General features: G+C 50.7%; 1 protein-coding gene and 2 long non-coding RNA genes across 6 annotated transcripts in view; all 3 read left to right on the forward strand.

Moving 5' to 3' along the window:
* Positions 1–17,042, forward strand: part of NTM (neurotrimin) — a 1,001,303-nt gene that overhangs the window by 130,157 nt on the left and 854,104 nt on the right. The gene's annotated exons all lie outside the window — the stretch shown is intronic.
* LOC146399931 (uncharacterized) overlaps positions 1–17,042 on the forward strand; it is a 148,001-nt gene that overhangs the window by 123,014 nt on the left and 7,945 nt on the right. The gene's annotated exons all lie outside the window — the stretch shown is intronic.
* On the forward strand, positions 807–8,760 carry LOC146399932 (uncharacterized). Its single transcript, XR_014815593.1, has 2 exons — positions 807–1,285; positions 6,205–8,760. It is a non-coding gene; the product is annotated as an uncharacterized LOC146399932 (long non-coding RNA).

Here is a 17,042-nt window from a genome sequence, read left to right on the forward strand (position 1 = left end):
AGGGAGGGGATTGCTGACACCTGCCTCAGAGAGTTGTTGAAAGGATTAACAAGGCATGAAAGCAGTTGCCATAGAGCCCATGACCCAATCAGTGCCCAAGGACCATGAGTGGCTCCACTCTTCTGAATTCTCATGTGGTACCCAAACCTCTTTTTCCCAGGGATGCTTCTGACTCTCAACCTTCAAGGCATCCACCCCCTAGGCCAGCATCCAGAGATACTTACTTGGGCCTGTTATCATCCAAGTCTACAATCCTCTTGCCACAAGGAGGCTAAAAGGAGGGATAGAGACCATGACATGTACAGTGAAGCAGGGAGAATTGGGGGTCCCAAAAGAAAGCTAGAGAGGGGCCCTTCTGTGCTGGGTACATGTTAAGCATTATGTACAGAGTATTTTGCAGGCCTGTGGGGGTCAGGGAGTAGGAAGCTCTACCCCACCCAACCCCAACAACTCCAGGAGAATGTCTCCAGTGGAGTCAGGAGGACAAATGAGGAATGGCAGCTTCCTAGAGCCCCAGAAGAGGGCTAAGCCTTAGTCTTTGACCACCAAGGCATGTTCAGGTCCGAGGACATGAGATGGGATTATTAATTCCTAGACAGAGTAAAGATTTGTGTTGCAATTGAGAATAAGCTATAAATTAGTAATCCATCAACTTTTTATCCAAAACTCTTGCACAGAGAGTTTTGAGACCAGGGAGTTTCAGCGTACCCTCAAGCCATCCCCAGGGAAGCCTGGGACTTATTTTTTTTTCTTTTGTCCTTATCGCCTTTTCTAGGGCTGCACCTGCAGCATATGGAGGTTCCCCAGGCTGGTGGTCCAGTCGGATCTGTAGCCACTGGCCTATGCCAGAGCCATAGCAACGCGGGATCTTGAGCCGCTTCTGGGCTCACGGCAACACCAGATCCTTAACCCACTGAGTGATGCCAGGTATCGAACCTGAAACCTCGTGGTTCCTAGTCGGATTTGTTAACCATTGAGCCACGACAGGAACTCCCCTGGGACTTAATTTAAACTTACCTCCATGTGTCATGTACCGGTGCTGAGGTGTGTATTTTACTCTTCTTGATCCTGTGGACCCCAAGCTCCTGCCATGCACATATTATTATGGAATCTTATAAATGACTAATGGCCTCCAAGGTTGAATGCAACTTCAAGGGCACAGTTGTGAGGGAGAGAAGGAGAGTGTTGGTCTCTATTTCTAGGAGAGCCTCAGAGCAGATTGCGAGCCACATTTTGCCTATGATGAGTTGTGTGACCTTGGATGAATTATTTTATTTCTTTGAGCGTGTTCTATCCTCTGGAAAATGACAGGGTTGTTGTAAGGCTTAATTTAGATACCACATTTTAAATACCAAGCAGAGCAGCCATTTACTGAAGGCTGAGTTAATATTGGTTTCCTGATAGAGAAGGCAGGATGAAGGGCATTTGGCAAAGATGTAGTGTCTGGTGGTGATGATAATGATGGCAGGAGCATCACGGCGGGTGTTCAGAAAGGGAGATGAACACGGAGCTCCACCATCTCCAGAACTTGGCACTGGGTCAGATGCGAGGCGTGGAAATGGAGGCGGAGGTGGCTTTGCTGATTCACTCCCCCTGTGGGGCATGACTGCCCAACTTCAGGCAGCAGGGACATCGATGGCAGGCCCGGTGATGGCTTCCCAAGGAAATGGATTGCACCACAGTGTCACTCAGCCCTGTCTTCCCTACCTCCGGTCCCCCTGGGCCACCCCCCGCCTCGCCCCAGCTCATCCCCTTCACCAAAGGGAGGTGCTCCCAGACTGGGTGCCCTCAGCTCCCGGACCTGCAGCCATCCAGCTCTGTCTCTGATGAACCCTTTGAAGCCTGGCAGAAATGGACTTCCTGGATGATGTCTCGCTGGTCAGGAACTGGCAAGGTATTAAAGGACCTGTGCACCATGCCATTCCTTCTCCCAGCTCCACGGGAATCTGGAAGTGGTTTCCTAAGTCAGCTGCTCTCACCATCTAGTTGAGCATCTCCACTCACCCATGGTTGACTGTCACCCTCTTTGGTTGTCCTCCTTTTTTTTTTTTTTTTTTTCTCTTTTTTGTCTTTTTGCCTTTTCTAGGGCCGCTCCTGCAGCATATGGAGGTTCCCAGGCTAGGGGTCCAATTGGAGCTGTAACCACCAGCCTACGCCACAACCACAGCAACTTGGGATCCGAGCCGCATCTGCAACCTACACCACAGCTCACGGCAATGCTGGATCCTTAACCCACTGAGCAAGGCCAGGGACCGAACCCACAACCTCATGGTTCCTAGTCGGATTCATTAACCACTGCACCACGATAGGAACTCCCTGGTTGTCCTCTTTTTCTACATTCTTCTCCGGCTTCCCTTTCTCCCTTGTCCTCTCCTTCAGCCTAGCCCAAAATTGCTGAGTCAGTGATCCCCTTTCCTGCTGCCCATCTCAGAAAGCAGACAAATAGCAGGATGCCAGCCCTGGATGGGCCATAAATAATGCAGAGTGCACAGAGACAGCTGGAGAGGCCCTCTGGTTACAAAGAGATCTGTAGATAACAGACTATCCCAGTTACGCTTCTTACTGCCACCAGTTCTTCATTCTGAGAGGTGCCCACCTGCTTGTTCATCAGTAGGAACCCCTGGCCAAGGGCGGGGTTTTTCCTGCAGTCCAATCCCAGCTCCACCACCAGAAAGGCCCATCTGACATCCTCTCCTGATGCCAGGGCCCCTGGACTCCTGCTGCCATGTGGACCAGGCTAAACCAGTTCAGACCTTATGTTTCACAATTTCAGACTCTTGTTAGGGTCTTGATGTCTTGATGCCTGCTGAATTCTGGGAGAGATGCCCTGGGGTATTTAAATATAGCACCTAACATGTTCCATACACAGGACTAAGGGTCTGTGATTCCTGGATGCCCCAAACATAAATCCGTAAAGTAGATTATTATCATTTCCAGTTTCCTTTGAGGAAATTTTAACTCAGACAAGTTAATTGATTAGTTCTAGGCCACCGAGCTAAGAAATTATAAACCAAAGATTGAAAGCCAGTATCTGTGACTTCATCTTCCATATTCATTTTTCTTTCTTCTGATTAGGATTCAGGATGAAGGGATGAACATCAGGGCGTTTATCAGTAGTAGCAGAAGGCAAAGTTCTCCTTGGGTCAAAAGAAGGTAGGGTCGGAGTTCCCGTCGTGGCTCAGGGGTTAATGAACTTGACTAGGATCCATGAGGATGCGGGTTCGATCCCTGGTCTTGCTCAGTGGGTTTAGGATCTGGCATTGCCGAGAGCTGTGGTGTAGGTCGCAAATACAGCTTGGATCTCGCATTGCTGTGGCTGTGGCATAGGCTGGTGGCGGCAGCTTGGATTGGACCCCTAGCCTGGGAAATGCCATGTGCTGCAAGTGTGGCCCTAAAAAGACAAAAAAAAAAAAAAAAAGGTAGGGTCATGAAGTGGGGGGGTTGCAGAGTTTGCAGGTGGAATAAAGGAAAGCCAGCAGAAATGTTGAGGTCCCTGGTGATTCACAGTCAAAGGAATCTGTCACCACCCCTAAGCCTAGAGGGGAAGGGAAAAGATGATCTAACTGGAGCCAAGTGAGAGTTGTGGTCGAAGAAGGAGGTCTGCCTTCCAGGGTCTGTGGCCTGGAAGACTTGGCTGCTGTCAGGACTAGCCTGAAGCACAGAGGAAGCAGAGAAAATGGGTCACCTTGGTGAGGCATTTGGCAGACACACCTGGAACAAGAAAGTGATGCAGTGGTGGGGTCAGCATCCCCTGCCAGGGGGCAGAGCAGAGAAATAGAGGGTCAGGCGGGTCAAGGGCTGGACCACAGAGCATCACCAGCACAGAGAGTCAGCACTCCTCCTCATTTGACAGGCATGTGCAAGAGTCACTGCTTCCCCCTGCGCCCTGCCCCTCGCCCAGGCTCTATACCTGAGCTAGGATTTCCCACCAAGGTGATGACATGTAAGCTTCGAGCTCAATTTCCCTTATGTTTTGCTGCTCAACAGACAAACTAGACACTAGATGGCTTAAAACAGAAATGATTATTTCTTGTGTTTCCACGGGTCGGCCTGGCAGTTCCTCCGCTGCCCGTGGTGTCAGCTGGAGTCACTTGTGCAGCTGTGTTCAGCTGGGAGCTCAGCTGGGTCTGAAACATTCTGGACAGCTCCTCTCACATGTCGGGGGCCCTCACTTCTGCACGTAGCCTCTCCACAAAGTCTCTCATCAGCAACACTCCAGCCTGAACCTTCTTCCATGGCAGCTGGCTTCTGAAAGAGCAGAACCCTCAGGCTCTGGGTCAGAGCAAGTCGCGGATTCCTGGGGAGGGAATACAGACTCTACTTCCAATGGGAGCGCAGTGGGCACATCCAAGGTCAGAGGCTTGTCGGGGTCTCTGCAAATAATCCTTTCTCACGGCAGCCATCCACACCCCTCTTTTATGGAAAATATGTTCACCCCTCCCAAGACACCCAACCTTTCATCCATGATGGCATCAAGTTCAAGTCCAATATCTCATGATCTGTGAAGGAGGAGATGTGTGGGAGGACCCTTGGGTTGGGCACCTGTTGACCTTAAGAACCGGGATCTGAAAAACACAAGTTCCTCCATGTTCAACATGTACAAGAGCCTCATGATGTAATGCTAAGAGGGAGCACTCCCATTAGGAAAAGAGAGGAAGGGGATGCACAGAGCGGGTCCTGGTCCATGTCAATTCTCAAATCCGAAGAGACCTTTGCTGCCCATTCATCTGCCTGGGGGGCAGAGACGTTTCTTTGATGAGGGGCCAGTTTCCTCTCTGAGGGTTTTCACACCTCCTCTGGGTTCTACCGTCTAGACTCCCAGCTTTGCCTTCTGACTCGCTGTTCCTTTCTCACAAGATGTAGCCCAGGCTTCCCACTGAGCAACTGAAGCCCGCTGGCTTCCCACAGGAAGGTGGGAGCTTCCCTGCTGTTTGCACTTCGAATTTCTCTCTTCTTGCATCCAACCCAGCAGTTCTCTCATCAGGACAAAGCTCTTTAAATATCGCATGTTCTCCCTCGTTATCTACCGATCTTACGGGATTTATTCCACGGCCCATGATCCAGCGCACATCCTTCTGGGTTTGATCTCTTCCCACGTCGGGAATGCGATGCTGCTGTGGGACAGTTTGATCCCTCAGGTGTTTGGTCTTGCTCTGGGGTTAGGGAGTGTTGCCTTAAATCTTTCAGAGGGGTCCTTCCAGCAAAGGGTCCTGCAGACTCCTCTTTGATTTGGTCTTTGCTCTAAGTTCTTATTTTGAGAAAATTTGCTCCCTAGGACACTGTCCTGGGACCCCATGTTCCCTCCAAATTCTGCTTGGACATTGGTTAGCTCGTCTTTAGCAATACCCTTAACTGGAAGGGGCCTCCTGGCATTGTCAGCATCTTGCCTGGAACTCTCTTCGCCAAGTTTATGATGTACCCACTTACCTCACTCCTCTCAGGCCTCTACTAATGCCTCCTGGCTACCCTTGGCTAACCACGTTTCTCCAGCGCCAAGACCATGTATCTGTGGCAGCACCATATTCCTGGGTGCGGTTTAGTTGTCTGTTGCTATTTGGTTATTTATGACTGAGCAGAAAACCTCCCCAAATCCTAATGGCTTACAACAATGACTGCTTACTCATGATTTTGCAGTGAGTCCAGTGCTCAGCAGGGGTGACTCACCCGTGTTCCCCAAGGCAATGGTTGGGGTCATTCACTTGGCTGCACTCAGCTGTGCTCCTTTGGGGTTGGAACATCTAAGAAGGGCTCCGCCCTTTATGTCTTGGGATAGTAACACAAACAGGGCCCTGGAAAGAAAGAGTCCCCTGATCAAAACATATTTTATAAACTATAGAAAAGTAAGACCATTTAGCTGCAATTAATCAGGCCTTCCAGTACTTTTAATCTGACCTTACAATCATCATGGCTTCCCTGTTCCTGGTGCCCTTTGGATGGCCAAAGGCATTTTGGGGACCCAGCTAAGAGGAATCTGAGTTGGGGGTACATCTAGTTTGGGTTTAGCCCCATGCACTTTATTTTATTTTATTTTGTCTTTTTGCCTTTTCTAGGGCTGCACCCACAGCACATGGAGGTTCCCAGGCTAGGGGTCGAATCGGAGTTACAGCTGTCGGCCTTTGCCAGAGCCACAGCAACTTGGGATCCGAGCTGCATCTGCAACCTACACCACAGCTCACGGCAACACTGGATTCTTAATCCACTGAGCGAGGCCAGGGATTGAACCCGCAACCTCATGGTTCCTAGTCGGATTCTTTAGCCACTGAGCCATGATGGGAACTCCTAATCCCATGCACTTTTCGTTGGTTCATATCACTCCCATGCATATGAGATCCTTACTAGCTCCTCTGATGCAGAGCTGGCTTCTAGAAATGATCCTACTGCCATGAGATGCCCAGTGTCACCCAGCTGTCACACTGCTGTGTGAGTTGGTCCTCGGAGCCCTGCGTGGAAAATATGTGGGGAATAGAGAAACATCAAGGTTTGAATGGGAGGAAGAAAGAGGCTAGTCTGTGGAAAATTCTTCCAAATATCATAGCACACAAACGAAAGAAATTTGATAGATGTTTTTCCAGATTTGACCCCAACCCTAAGAATTCTCATGACATTAACAGTCAGGATTTGAGAAGCTGAAAGAAACTGTTCTGAACTATCAATTTATCAGAATCAGCCATGCTAGAGGATGCATTGAATTATCTTTCATTTTTCTACAGAAAATATAAAAGTATTACCTTGTGAAGAATTGATAAAAAATATATATATACCTACAAATGTAGGAATAATATTACTGAAATGCCTTGGGAGATAGTTAACATAAATACATTATTTTTCTAGAGTTTCTGATGTTTGAGAGTGTTTTTCAGCTTTTAAAAATTTACTGCTTGCAATTTCTCATCTTAAATAAATACAACCATACTTATTTTTTAAACGTTAGATTTCTTTGATCTCTCTTTTAAATTGAAGTATGGTTGCTGAACAATATTATATAAGTTAACCAGTGTATGATAGAGTGAGTCACAATTTTTCAAGGTTACTTCCACTTTCTTTTCATATTTCTCATTTCACGTTCTCTGTTAAAAAGAGAACCTCAAAACTGCAGAAGAGCCAGGCCCCACTGAATCTGGGCCATGTCTGCACCAAGACCAGGGGCAATGAAAGAACATTCACTAATAACACCCTGGAGTTGGTGCTGTCTCTCAGCATGGAGGAGCCACGCTTGGTGTAAAATGACTTATCTGGGTTGTATTTCTGGGGAAATAGAAAATCAGAGGACACCAGAGCAAGGTACGGCAAGATGAGATAGGAAGAAAGCAAAGAAGAAAATCTCCTTCACTGGTGGCTGCCGAGGCAGAGATGGGAACAGTTCCAGTGGCCATGGGACTCTTTCAGACCTGAAGCTCCATTAAGATCTGGGAGCCCAGGATGATAATACTGCTAACAACAGCACCAACGAAAGATCTCAGCCCACTTATGTGATTATTAGTCAGGCATTGCCTTGAGCACTTTGAGCGTATTCATTTATTGGGTCCTTACCTACCCTGTAAGTCTCCACATCTCCTCCATTTGTAACCTAGGGAAGCAGACACTGAGAGAGGAAGGACCCACCCAGGACATGCTGCCTGTGTGTGGTGGGGCTGGGGCTGTTCTGATGGGGCTGGGGCTGCTCCTCAACCACTTAACTCCGTGCAATGGTATAGCAACATGCAGCTTATCAGGCAGTTTTACGGAGAGCGTCTCACTTGCAATCTTAATAGCCCCGAAAAGTTGGCAGGACAGTTGCTGCTACTCTCATTTTATGGGTGATTAATTGAAATCTAAAATTGCAAAGTGACTTATTCATGATCACATAGCCAGTAAGCGGTGGTATTGGAACTGAAAGCCGACTCTTGTATGCTTTTCATTATATCACACTGTGGATTAATACATTTCAGCCAGAGTACTTTTCAGTTTCTATAACATCTTTATGCAGAACGCTAACGTAATAACGTCTACAACTTTATAAAAAGGTATTATTATCCCCATGCTGCTATAGAGAAATACGTGAGTCAGAGAGACGGCACACAGGCTGCAACTGAGCGCTGGCTCTCTATTCCAAATTCACAGGCAGTGCTCACACCTCACAAGCAGCAGTGCTTAGAGTCGGCTTGCCAAATCCTGAACAGAGCTTGGCCCTGTGGATGCTAGGAGAACAGGAGGCAGGACCAACGCCCCAGGACTTGGAAGGGGCTGGAGGACCGGGAAACTTTTAAGAGGATTGTTGAGGCTGGAGCAGAGGGTGGATGGATATCAAATTGAAAAACAATTAAATCAGGAGGCGAGGACTTTGAGTAGCATGATGTAAGCATCTTCGTGCAGGGAATGAGTATTGGGTATACACAGAGATTTGGACTAGACACTGGGTAAATAAGCTGCAGAAAGCAAATTGTTTTCTTTAGCTGTAGACTACAGTCTCGTCTGGGAGTGACAAATGTATATGAGGGGAGGAGAAAAGACAACAGCAACAAAAAGGCAACAAAAGTCATTGTGGGAGTTCCCGTTGCGGCTCAGCAGAAATGAATCTAGCATCCATGCGGATGCAGGTTTGATCCCTGGCCTTGCTCAGTGGGTTAAGGATCCGGCCTTGCTGTGAGCTATGGTGTAGGTCACAGATGCGGCTCGGATCTGGCATTGCTTTGGCTGTGGTGTCCCGCAGTTGGCTACAGCTCCAATTCAACCCCTAGCCTGGGAAACTCCATGTGCCGCTGCCCTAAAAAGAAAAGAAAAGAACATAAACCTTTTTAGGAATGGGAAACTTTTTCTTACTCTGTGCCTTCCCCTACCTTTTCCCAGAAAGCAGTATTGGAATTCTATTTTCCACTCTCTCAAGGCGGAGCAACTGATTTTCATATTTATGGCATCCACACGTGAACCTAACCTACACATCCATCCTCACTATTTTTTCCCTGTGACTTCTTATTTCCTCTTAGTTTTCTTACATCTTGTAATCGTTTCTCCTCAAACCCCTTTTCTTCTCGTCCTCCAAAGGGTTTCTGGTTGAGCAAGTTCTATGAGCCCAGCTTTTCCCAATGACATTCCCTCAACACGTTCACAACGCCTCCTTCTCTGATGTGCGTCTCCCCATCTCTCCCCACCCAAACCCTGTGTGTTATTTAAGGTTTTACTGTCATGTGTCAGGTGCATAGTAAACCTGAATAAATCATTGCTATTATTATCATTACTATTTTAATCACTATTATCCATCATCCAGTAAATATGTGAGTGCCTACAACCTGTCCAAGCTCTGTGCGGTGTTAGGAATACAATGACAAATAAGACATGATACTGGGGTGTTCCCCTTGTGGCTCGGCAGGTTCAGAACCCAACTAGTATCCATGAGGATGTACATTTGATCCCTGGCCTTGCTCAGTGGGTTATGGATCCGGCGTTGCTGTGAGCTGTGGTGTAGGTTGCAGATGCAGTTCAGATCCCGCCTTGCCGTGGGTGTCCTGTAGGCTGGCAGCTGCAGGTCCAATTCGACCCTTAGCCTGGGCAGCTCCATATGCTGTGGGTGCAGCCCTTAAAAAGAAAGGAGGGAAGGAAGGAAGGACGGACTTAAAGAAGAAAAAAGAAAGGAAGGAAGGACGGACTTAAAAAAAAGAAGAAAAAAGAAAAAAAAAGACATGATACTGGCATCCAGGGACCATGGTGAGGAGTGCATATGTGTATGTGGCGGGGCAGGGGCAGGGGGGGCAGTGTGGTGGCAGGAGTGCTGAGAAAGAATGAAGTCTGTGTTGGATTATCACAGAAAGCTTTCCAGAGGAGGTATCTGAGCCTAATGGACATGTTGAAATTAGCCAAGTAACACAGCTTTATGTCAGGACTATAGGGGTTTTCTGAGTCATGGACCTTAAGTGTTAACTGGGGCAGTCCCAGGCAAACCTGGTGAATATTTTTGAATGAATGAATGCATGAGTAAATCATGCATGATAAACCTGAGAGGAATCACCCCCACCCATTGACCTCTCCTGGACTATTTGCAGGCTCAAATCTGACCTGAGTGTTTGTGGCCGCCTCCGAAGGGGCCCGTCCAGCGGGGTGTTCCCTTGGGGTTTGTGATGGTGGCTGGATTTTCATAACGCAGAAGATGGAAGAGATGGAACCCTCACCAGAGGGGGGAGAGGGCGGCACTGGGAATCACCCCCTGTCTCCCTCCCAAGCCCGTGTGTTTCATTAAAATATGTGTGACAACATTTCTCCTCCTATGATTGTATTACACCATCCTTAATTGCATAATTCAACATTTTCAAGGGTATTTGGAGGAAATTTGGACGGTTCATTGACTGGTATTTGAAGGAAGCTGAGAATTAAATTAAAAAACATGAGGGGAAATTAGTAGTAAAAGAGACTGATTGAAGGGCTGACATGGCCAGGCTCTGAGCTCATCACGCGAGCGCCCTCCGGGGTCTCGGGGTCTTGAGCTTCCACATGCAGCCCCTCATTCCTACCGTGGTCATCAGGGACCGGAGGGTGGGGCTGTCCGAGGCTGCTGTGGGCGTCTCGGCTCCACGGGCCCCGCTGGTTGTTTGTGTTGTCGCTGTGTGTGTGATTTCTGACATGCATTGTGCAGAGTGCAATGTTGTCCCTGCTCTGCGAAATGCACGCGGCTCTCGGGCTGATTGCAATCAGGCTGATTGGGAGGAGCGGGGCCCAGGTCTGCTCCTCCCGCTGCTGCAGTGGTTGGGCTCCTGGCTCTGCGCTCTGCACTGCCGCAAACTTTCCTCTCCCACCACGTTCCCCTTGAACTTCCTCCCACCCAGCAGAGGCTCCCTCGCCCTCACCCCTTCTCCTGGGCTGAGATCAGGCCGGCAGCCTGGGCCTGCCACCAGAAAGAGCTGGCCTGGAAGGAGGCTGGGCTGGGGGGAGGAGAGGTCCAGGACTGACTGCCCCCCAGAGCCCATGGCAGATATTCAGCCCAACGCCCTGTTCTCATCCTGGGAGTGGCCCTCCTCCAGGCTCAGCAAGAACTTCAGGTTCAAGTCAGCCTCCTAGCCCCACTCCTAGACCCCCGCACATCCGCAGAATGTCTCAGTACCCCCCTCGCAAGTGTGGCAGCGCACATCACTGGGATGATGGCTTTGTCAGCAGAAGACGACGCTGGCAGGCGGTGGCGGCGGTGTCAGGTTATCAAAACGGATGCTAAGATTTTGAAAAGTCATTGCAAGAGACCTGAATGGTCTTCCAACCCCAGTGAGAGGCAAACGTGAGATGTGTGGCTGAATCCAAAGCTCAACTCATTAGGATGAAGCAACTAGGATGAAGTCTGTGGCGGCAAATGTTCAGAGAGAGAGAGAGAATGGCCCCTTCCCCTGTGTGGACACCGGGCTTGTCTGGCACAGCCCACCGGGGTGGGGGTGTGGAGCTGGGGACGAGGGGGCATTCTGGGGTCACTTCCTATTCTGGGATGTAGAGTTGGTGGCTGAAAATAAGGTAGTCAATGGCTTTCACACACCTTCACCTCAAAGAAGGATGCTTTCAACGTCCTGCTGCCAGCCAGTGGGGGGCCGGCATCAGTCTCAGGAAGCAGACGCCTCCTGGAGGCCCTGCAGCTGTGCTCCTGTCAGGGCACCTGCATCTCCAAACGCCTCCTTGCTCCTGGGCACTTTTGTTCACCTTGAAGAGGATCTCCCTGAGACAGTGGCCGTGTCCCTGCCTGTGGACAAAGCAGGGGATCAAACCCCAGCAGGCCAGGGCCGAGTGGCCAAGGTCCTGGACATCGGCCCTGGGTCCCAGATACACCCTTGTGCCCGTCATCCCTCACCTGGGAGGTGAAAGTTCCTGGGAGCCGGTGCCAGGAGGTGGATGAAGCTCAGCCAAGCTCTCTTTATGGGGCGGGGGAGGGCACCCTGACCAGCCTCTCCATCCGCTGATTTGTTCTAGTTCTGTGCTCCATTCGGTAAGGCGGGTAGTGCCTGACGTGAATCCCAAATTGATGCGTGGCTACAAGAGCTAGGGCTGCCCTGCCCGAGGACCTGGCACCTGCACCCACCCCTCAACCCCCACTGTGAGGGAAAAACCAGGTGAGGTGACCATCATTAGCAGGGACCACAGACATTGCGGCAGTGACTCTGAACGATGGGGTGCCAAGGGGCGCTGACAGCCCTCATCCAGGAGCACAGCCACCATGCAGCCCTGCCCGCAGTCACCCTCGTGCCTCTCCCTGCAGCCCGTCCTGAACAGAGACAGGGTTTGCTGTTACTGAATTCTCAGATTTTGAGCTTTGCTTCATAGTAAGGCTGTTCAGGTGGGGGAGAGCAGCGCGGCTTTATGGGATGCTCAGATCTGGGCGGGGGGTAGAGGGTCAGTTTCTACCTCCTCTTCACAGCATCCCTAGCAAGTGGGGACCCCATCCCCCATCTCCAACCTCATCTTCCATTCCCCGCTTCTCACCCCCAAATCCCACCCCAGCTACTGTTCCCCATCTCCCACCCCCTTCCTCCCATTTTCGCTGCCAGAGCCCTTGTCTGCGGTGCCCTGTGCTCTGGGTAGTAAAAAAAAACACAGAGGCAGCTTTGACTAGACTTTAGGAATATAGGTTCTGCAACCAGACAAACAAGTTCAAGTCCTTCCTCTGCCCCATGTCCATCACATGGCTTCATACAGACCTGAGCCTCAGTTTCCACATTCCATAAAACAGGGTGAACCCTCCCTGCTCTGTGGAGTGGTTGGGAGATGGATGCATGTGTTGCCCGGCATGTAAGCTAATATTTATTGCATCTTACTAACCATTACTGAAGTAGTCATATGTGTTGTATTGGTATATTTTTCATTATGTTTTTATTTTCATTATGGTTATTATAAGGTTCTTCTGAGTCCTGCAAATGGCTGTGACCTCTGCCCAGGGGCCAGGAATTTTCCCTGCCTTTTTCTCCAAAATCCACAGCAAGTTATTGCCCACTGCTTCTGCTCTTTCTCTGTTGTCTGGTTTCATTAAAAATGCTAATTCCCCCAGCCTGCCTTCCCATCTTGGCATTTGCATATACATGAGCAGCTCATTCCCAGGCTGGAGTGGGCTGAGTGCTGGAAGGGCCCTCTGCTGGGGAGGGCTGGCTGGGGGGCCTGGCCAGGCTGCCAGGAGGGGCCCCTGCTCAGCTCTCATCTGACCTTTATTCTCACCTGCTTATTTTTGGAGGCACCTGCTGGTAAGCCGGAGGATGCCGGCCCCTGCCTTGGATGCTTCTAACTGACATGATCTTGCCAGTGTCCATTCCAGGTGGGAGATGTGACCTGTGCCCTCTGCCATGGCAGAAGGTTGGTCCTGGCACTGCCATTCCAGGAGCAGCATCACTTGGCCAGGTGGTCCCGGGACATACCATTCCAGCGCATGGAGGCCACTCTGGAGCCCCGTGGAGCCACACAATAAAACGCAATGATTATTGCTGCTCATGTGGCCCTGGAAGGCATGCCCAGTGAGCAGGTGTCTAATTTCTGGGGGAGTGCCTGTAAGCACAGATTCAATGATTTTCCACCTTCTTTTTGGAGTAAGGGATGTGGTAGACAAGGAGAGCATTCTTGGGGTCCATGGATGTAGGTTCGAATACAGTCCTGTCACTTAACAGCTAGGTAGCCTAGACACTCACCTACTCAGAACCTGAGCTTCCTCATCTTTAGAATGGGTCCAAGGGTAAGAGCCCCACGAGTTAAGGTGGTGATGAAGCAGCTCCAGGCCTGGCGCACAGCATGACCCCTGCGTCTGCACTGGCACCCCTCGGTCCAGCCACTCCAGTCTCCCACATGGACCACGCCAATGGCCCCTGAAGTCCTCTCACTCTTCCCTCTTGCTTCTTCCCAGTCCCCTCTCCACATCTGGAGAATGTCCTTTTCAAAACCCAGACTGGATCCTACCATTCTCTTGTTTTAAACTCTCAATCGGCTTCCCCTTCTCCAGGAAAACAGTTCAAATGTCTCTCAGTTGCCCTCTGAGCCTCTCCAATCTTGTTTCACATGCTGGCCTAAGTATAACTTTTAAACATATGCCCCATTCCTTCTGCATCAGGGAAAAGCCCCCAAACCAGATTAGGTTCGCTGATTGTGCTCAGGGATGTCCGGTGCTGTTGACATGTGCCTGTCACATATGCCCTGTAATCCATTTGTATTTATTATTTTGTGAATCGTTCACCCTCTTTGAGCCGCTGCACTCCTGCAAAGGACCCCCTGGGTGATGTGTGTTCCCCCAGGGATCAGGGTAGAGGTGCGGTGTGTGTCTGGAAGTGGGGAGTGGAATGGAATTCCCTGGAAGGACCATATGCGCCCCCTGCCCACCTGCTCATAGGAGTGCCATCCTGAGTTCACTTCCCCTTGGCATCCGTGGCTTCCAGACCTCACAGTGACCCTCATGGGACACTGGGGAGAGCAAACCTCCCAAACCATGAACTGCATAGACTTGTGCTGAGAGGGCTCCCCACTTTCTCCCTCTTTGGCTGGGCTGTGCACCTCAATGCCACAGAGGCATGCTGGCCTCCTTTTTAAATCCCCAAGGGAATCATTAGGATCTAAGATTTACTTATTCCACAAGGAAAGCATTCTTGGGGTCCATAGATATAGGTTCAAATATAATCCTGTCACTTAACAGCTAGGTAGCCTAGGTGCTCACCTACTCAGAACATCAGCTTCCTCATCTTTAGAATGGGTCCAAGGGTAAGGGCCCCATGAGATCTCCTTGTGGATACTGAGTACATGTTCCCCTGAAGCTCTGGTCCACATGTTCCATATTTATCCATTTGTTATCCCCTCACAACATCCCTGTGGGCAGGCCTTATCAGTGCCCTCAGCCTACAGCCGAGAAGCTTACTGAGGCGCAGAGAGGTGAAGCGATTTCCCTGAGACACCCTTACCCCCATCCCAGTGTGCCCAAGGGACAGTGGGAAGCCAGTCCCGAGTCTGGCTCCAGGCCTGCCTAGTGCACCAGTGCACTCTGGCTAGGAGGGCTGCATCCGTCCCTCATGGTGTTTGCATTCTGGTGAGAGTCACAGACAGCAAAGAATAAAGGCAAGAAACAGGTCATGTGTGTTCGGGAGCAGTGAGCGCTGGAGGAATGCAGAGGCCAGGGAAGGGAGGAGGACACCCAGTGGGGCTTGACAGGGGTTGGGATGGAGGGAGAGAGTGACCAGGGCCTGAGTGAGGGGCTGGCTGTGAGGATATCCTGCAGAAGAATTTCCCAGGCAGAGGACGGGGCGGGGTGGCAGGGAGGACTTGTCCTGTTTGGGAGTGAGGAGAGACCTGGCAGACAGTGAGCTCAGAGGCCACCAGTGGACCAAAGAAGGGGAGGGGAGGCCACCGGAGGGGTCTCAAAAGAAGGATGCTATGATCTAACATGTCATATACTGAAAGGTTATCCCGGCTGCCTTTGGGGACAGGAACTCAGAACCCAGGCCCAGGTTTTCACCAGTCCGGGTAGAGACAACGTTGAAGTGGAGATGATACAAAAATGGGTAGATTCAGACTGTGTTTCAGAGGCCCTGATATGATAGCATTTGCTGTAGCACCCAGTGCAGGGCAGTGGATGAGAGAAAACGGAATCTGTGATGATCACCAGGGTTTTGGCCTGAGCAGCTATTTGGATGGTGACATGGTTTATTAAGATGGGGAAGAGCAGAGGAGGAACAGGTGTGTGTGTGGGGGGTGTGCGTGTGTGTAAGTGGGTCAGCCCGAATCAGGGTTTCCATTGTGAGCTGTTGAGTTGAAGTTCTTTGCTGGGCTTGAGTGGAGATACTGTCACTGGACCTCAGAGTTTGCAGCTCGAAGTGGGATGGAGAAAGGACGCAGCAGCATCAGGATGGCCTTAAAGCGCTGGACTGGGTGAGCACAGAGTGTAGACAGAGCGGGTGTGGGGAGAAACGAGGAGCTGCAGTCTTGGGGGTTCCCGGGGAAGAGGAAATCCAGCAAGGCAGCGGCGGGGAAGGAGATGCAGGGTGTGGGCCGCCCCAGCGCAGCAAGGGGCGGGAGGGGCTGAGAGAGGGCCGAGCAGGGGGCCGAACCGGATGCTGCCCGGATGGGTCGCTGACTCTGGTCCCTTGGCTCCACAATCCCTCATTTATCTTTCTCCATCACTGACCCCTCCACACACAGGCATCTGTTTGTTCAGGGTGGGCTTGGTCTTGCAGAACACAGCCTCGTGAGCAAGGTGTTTGCCTCTGTCTATTTAGAGGCGGATCCCAGGCATCCAGGACAGGCTGGGCACATCACCGGTGTGGAACCAAATACCTGCTGAGTGAATTTGACCTTTGAGGGTGAGACCAAGCAGGATGAGGCCTGAGAACCGCCCACTGGCTTTGACACGATAGAAGTCACTGTTATTGGTGACATCTTGGACTCGATTCGAGGGGAAATGCGGGCTGAGAAGGCGCAGATGGAGAAAACGGAGACCTTTCCCAGGAGGCTTTGGGGAGAACTTTGGTTGATGTTGTCTCTTTGTTTTCACTGGGAGGCACTGAAGAGACTTTGGCCTCGAGTCTGCAGACTGACGGGATTGTCCAGGGCAGGGGAGGAGCTGGCGGTGGGGACCTAGCCTGGTGGGGATGCAGTTGGGATGCACAGAGCATCCCAGGCACAGAGGAGGGAACTAGGAAGAGAGGCAGTGGATGCGGGGGTGGATTTAGGGAGGAGAGATTGGTCCTTTTTCTTTCTTTTCTTTTTTTTTTTTTTTTTTTTTTTTTTTTTTTTTTGTCTTTTTAGGGCTGCACCTGTAGCATAGGGAGATTCCCAGGCTAGGGGTTGAATCAGAGCTGTAGCCGCTGGCCTATGCCACAGCCACAGCCACAGCAACGCTGGATCCAGGCCACATCTGCAACCTACACCACAGCTCACGGCAGTGCTGGAGCCTTAACCCACTGAGCAAGGCCAGGGATCGAACCTGCGTCCTCATGGATGCTAGCCAGATTCTTTCCTCTGAGCCACGACAGGAACTCCTGTTCCTTTTCTTCTGAGTGTTTTCCAGGTCCTCGGAGGTGTGAAAAGCGGGGCCTCCATCTGGGAGGAGGAAGGAGGGATGGAGGAGGTTTGGGGAAAGT

The sequence above is a fragment of the Sus scrofa genome, chromosome 9 (genome assembly GCF_054392235.1).
Source record: "Sus scrofa isolate SSC_HxYL_T2T_F1_AM1 chromosome 9, Sscrofa_HxYL_maternal_Yorkshire_Landrace_v2.0, whole genome shotgun sequence".
NCBI classification, from domain to species: Eukaryota; Metazoa; Chordata; class Mammalia; order Artiodactyla; family Suidae; genus Sus; species Sus scrofa.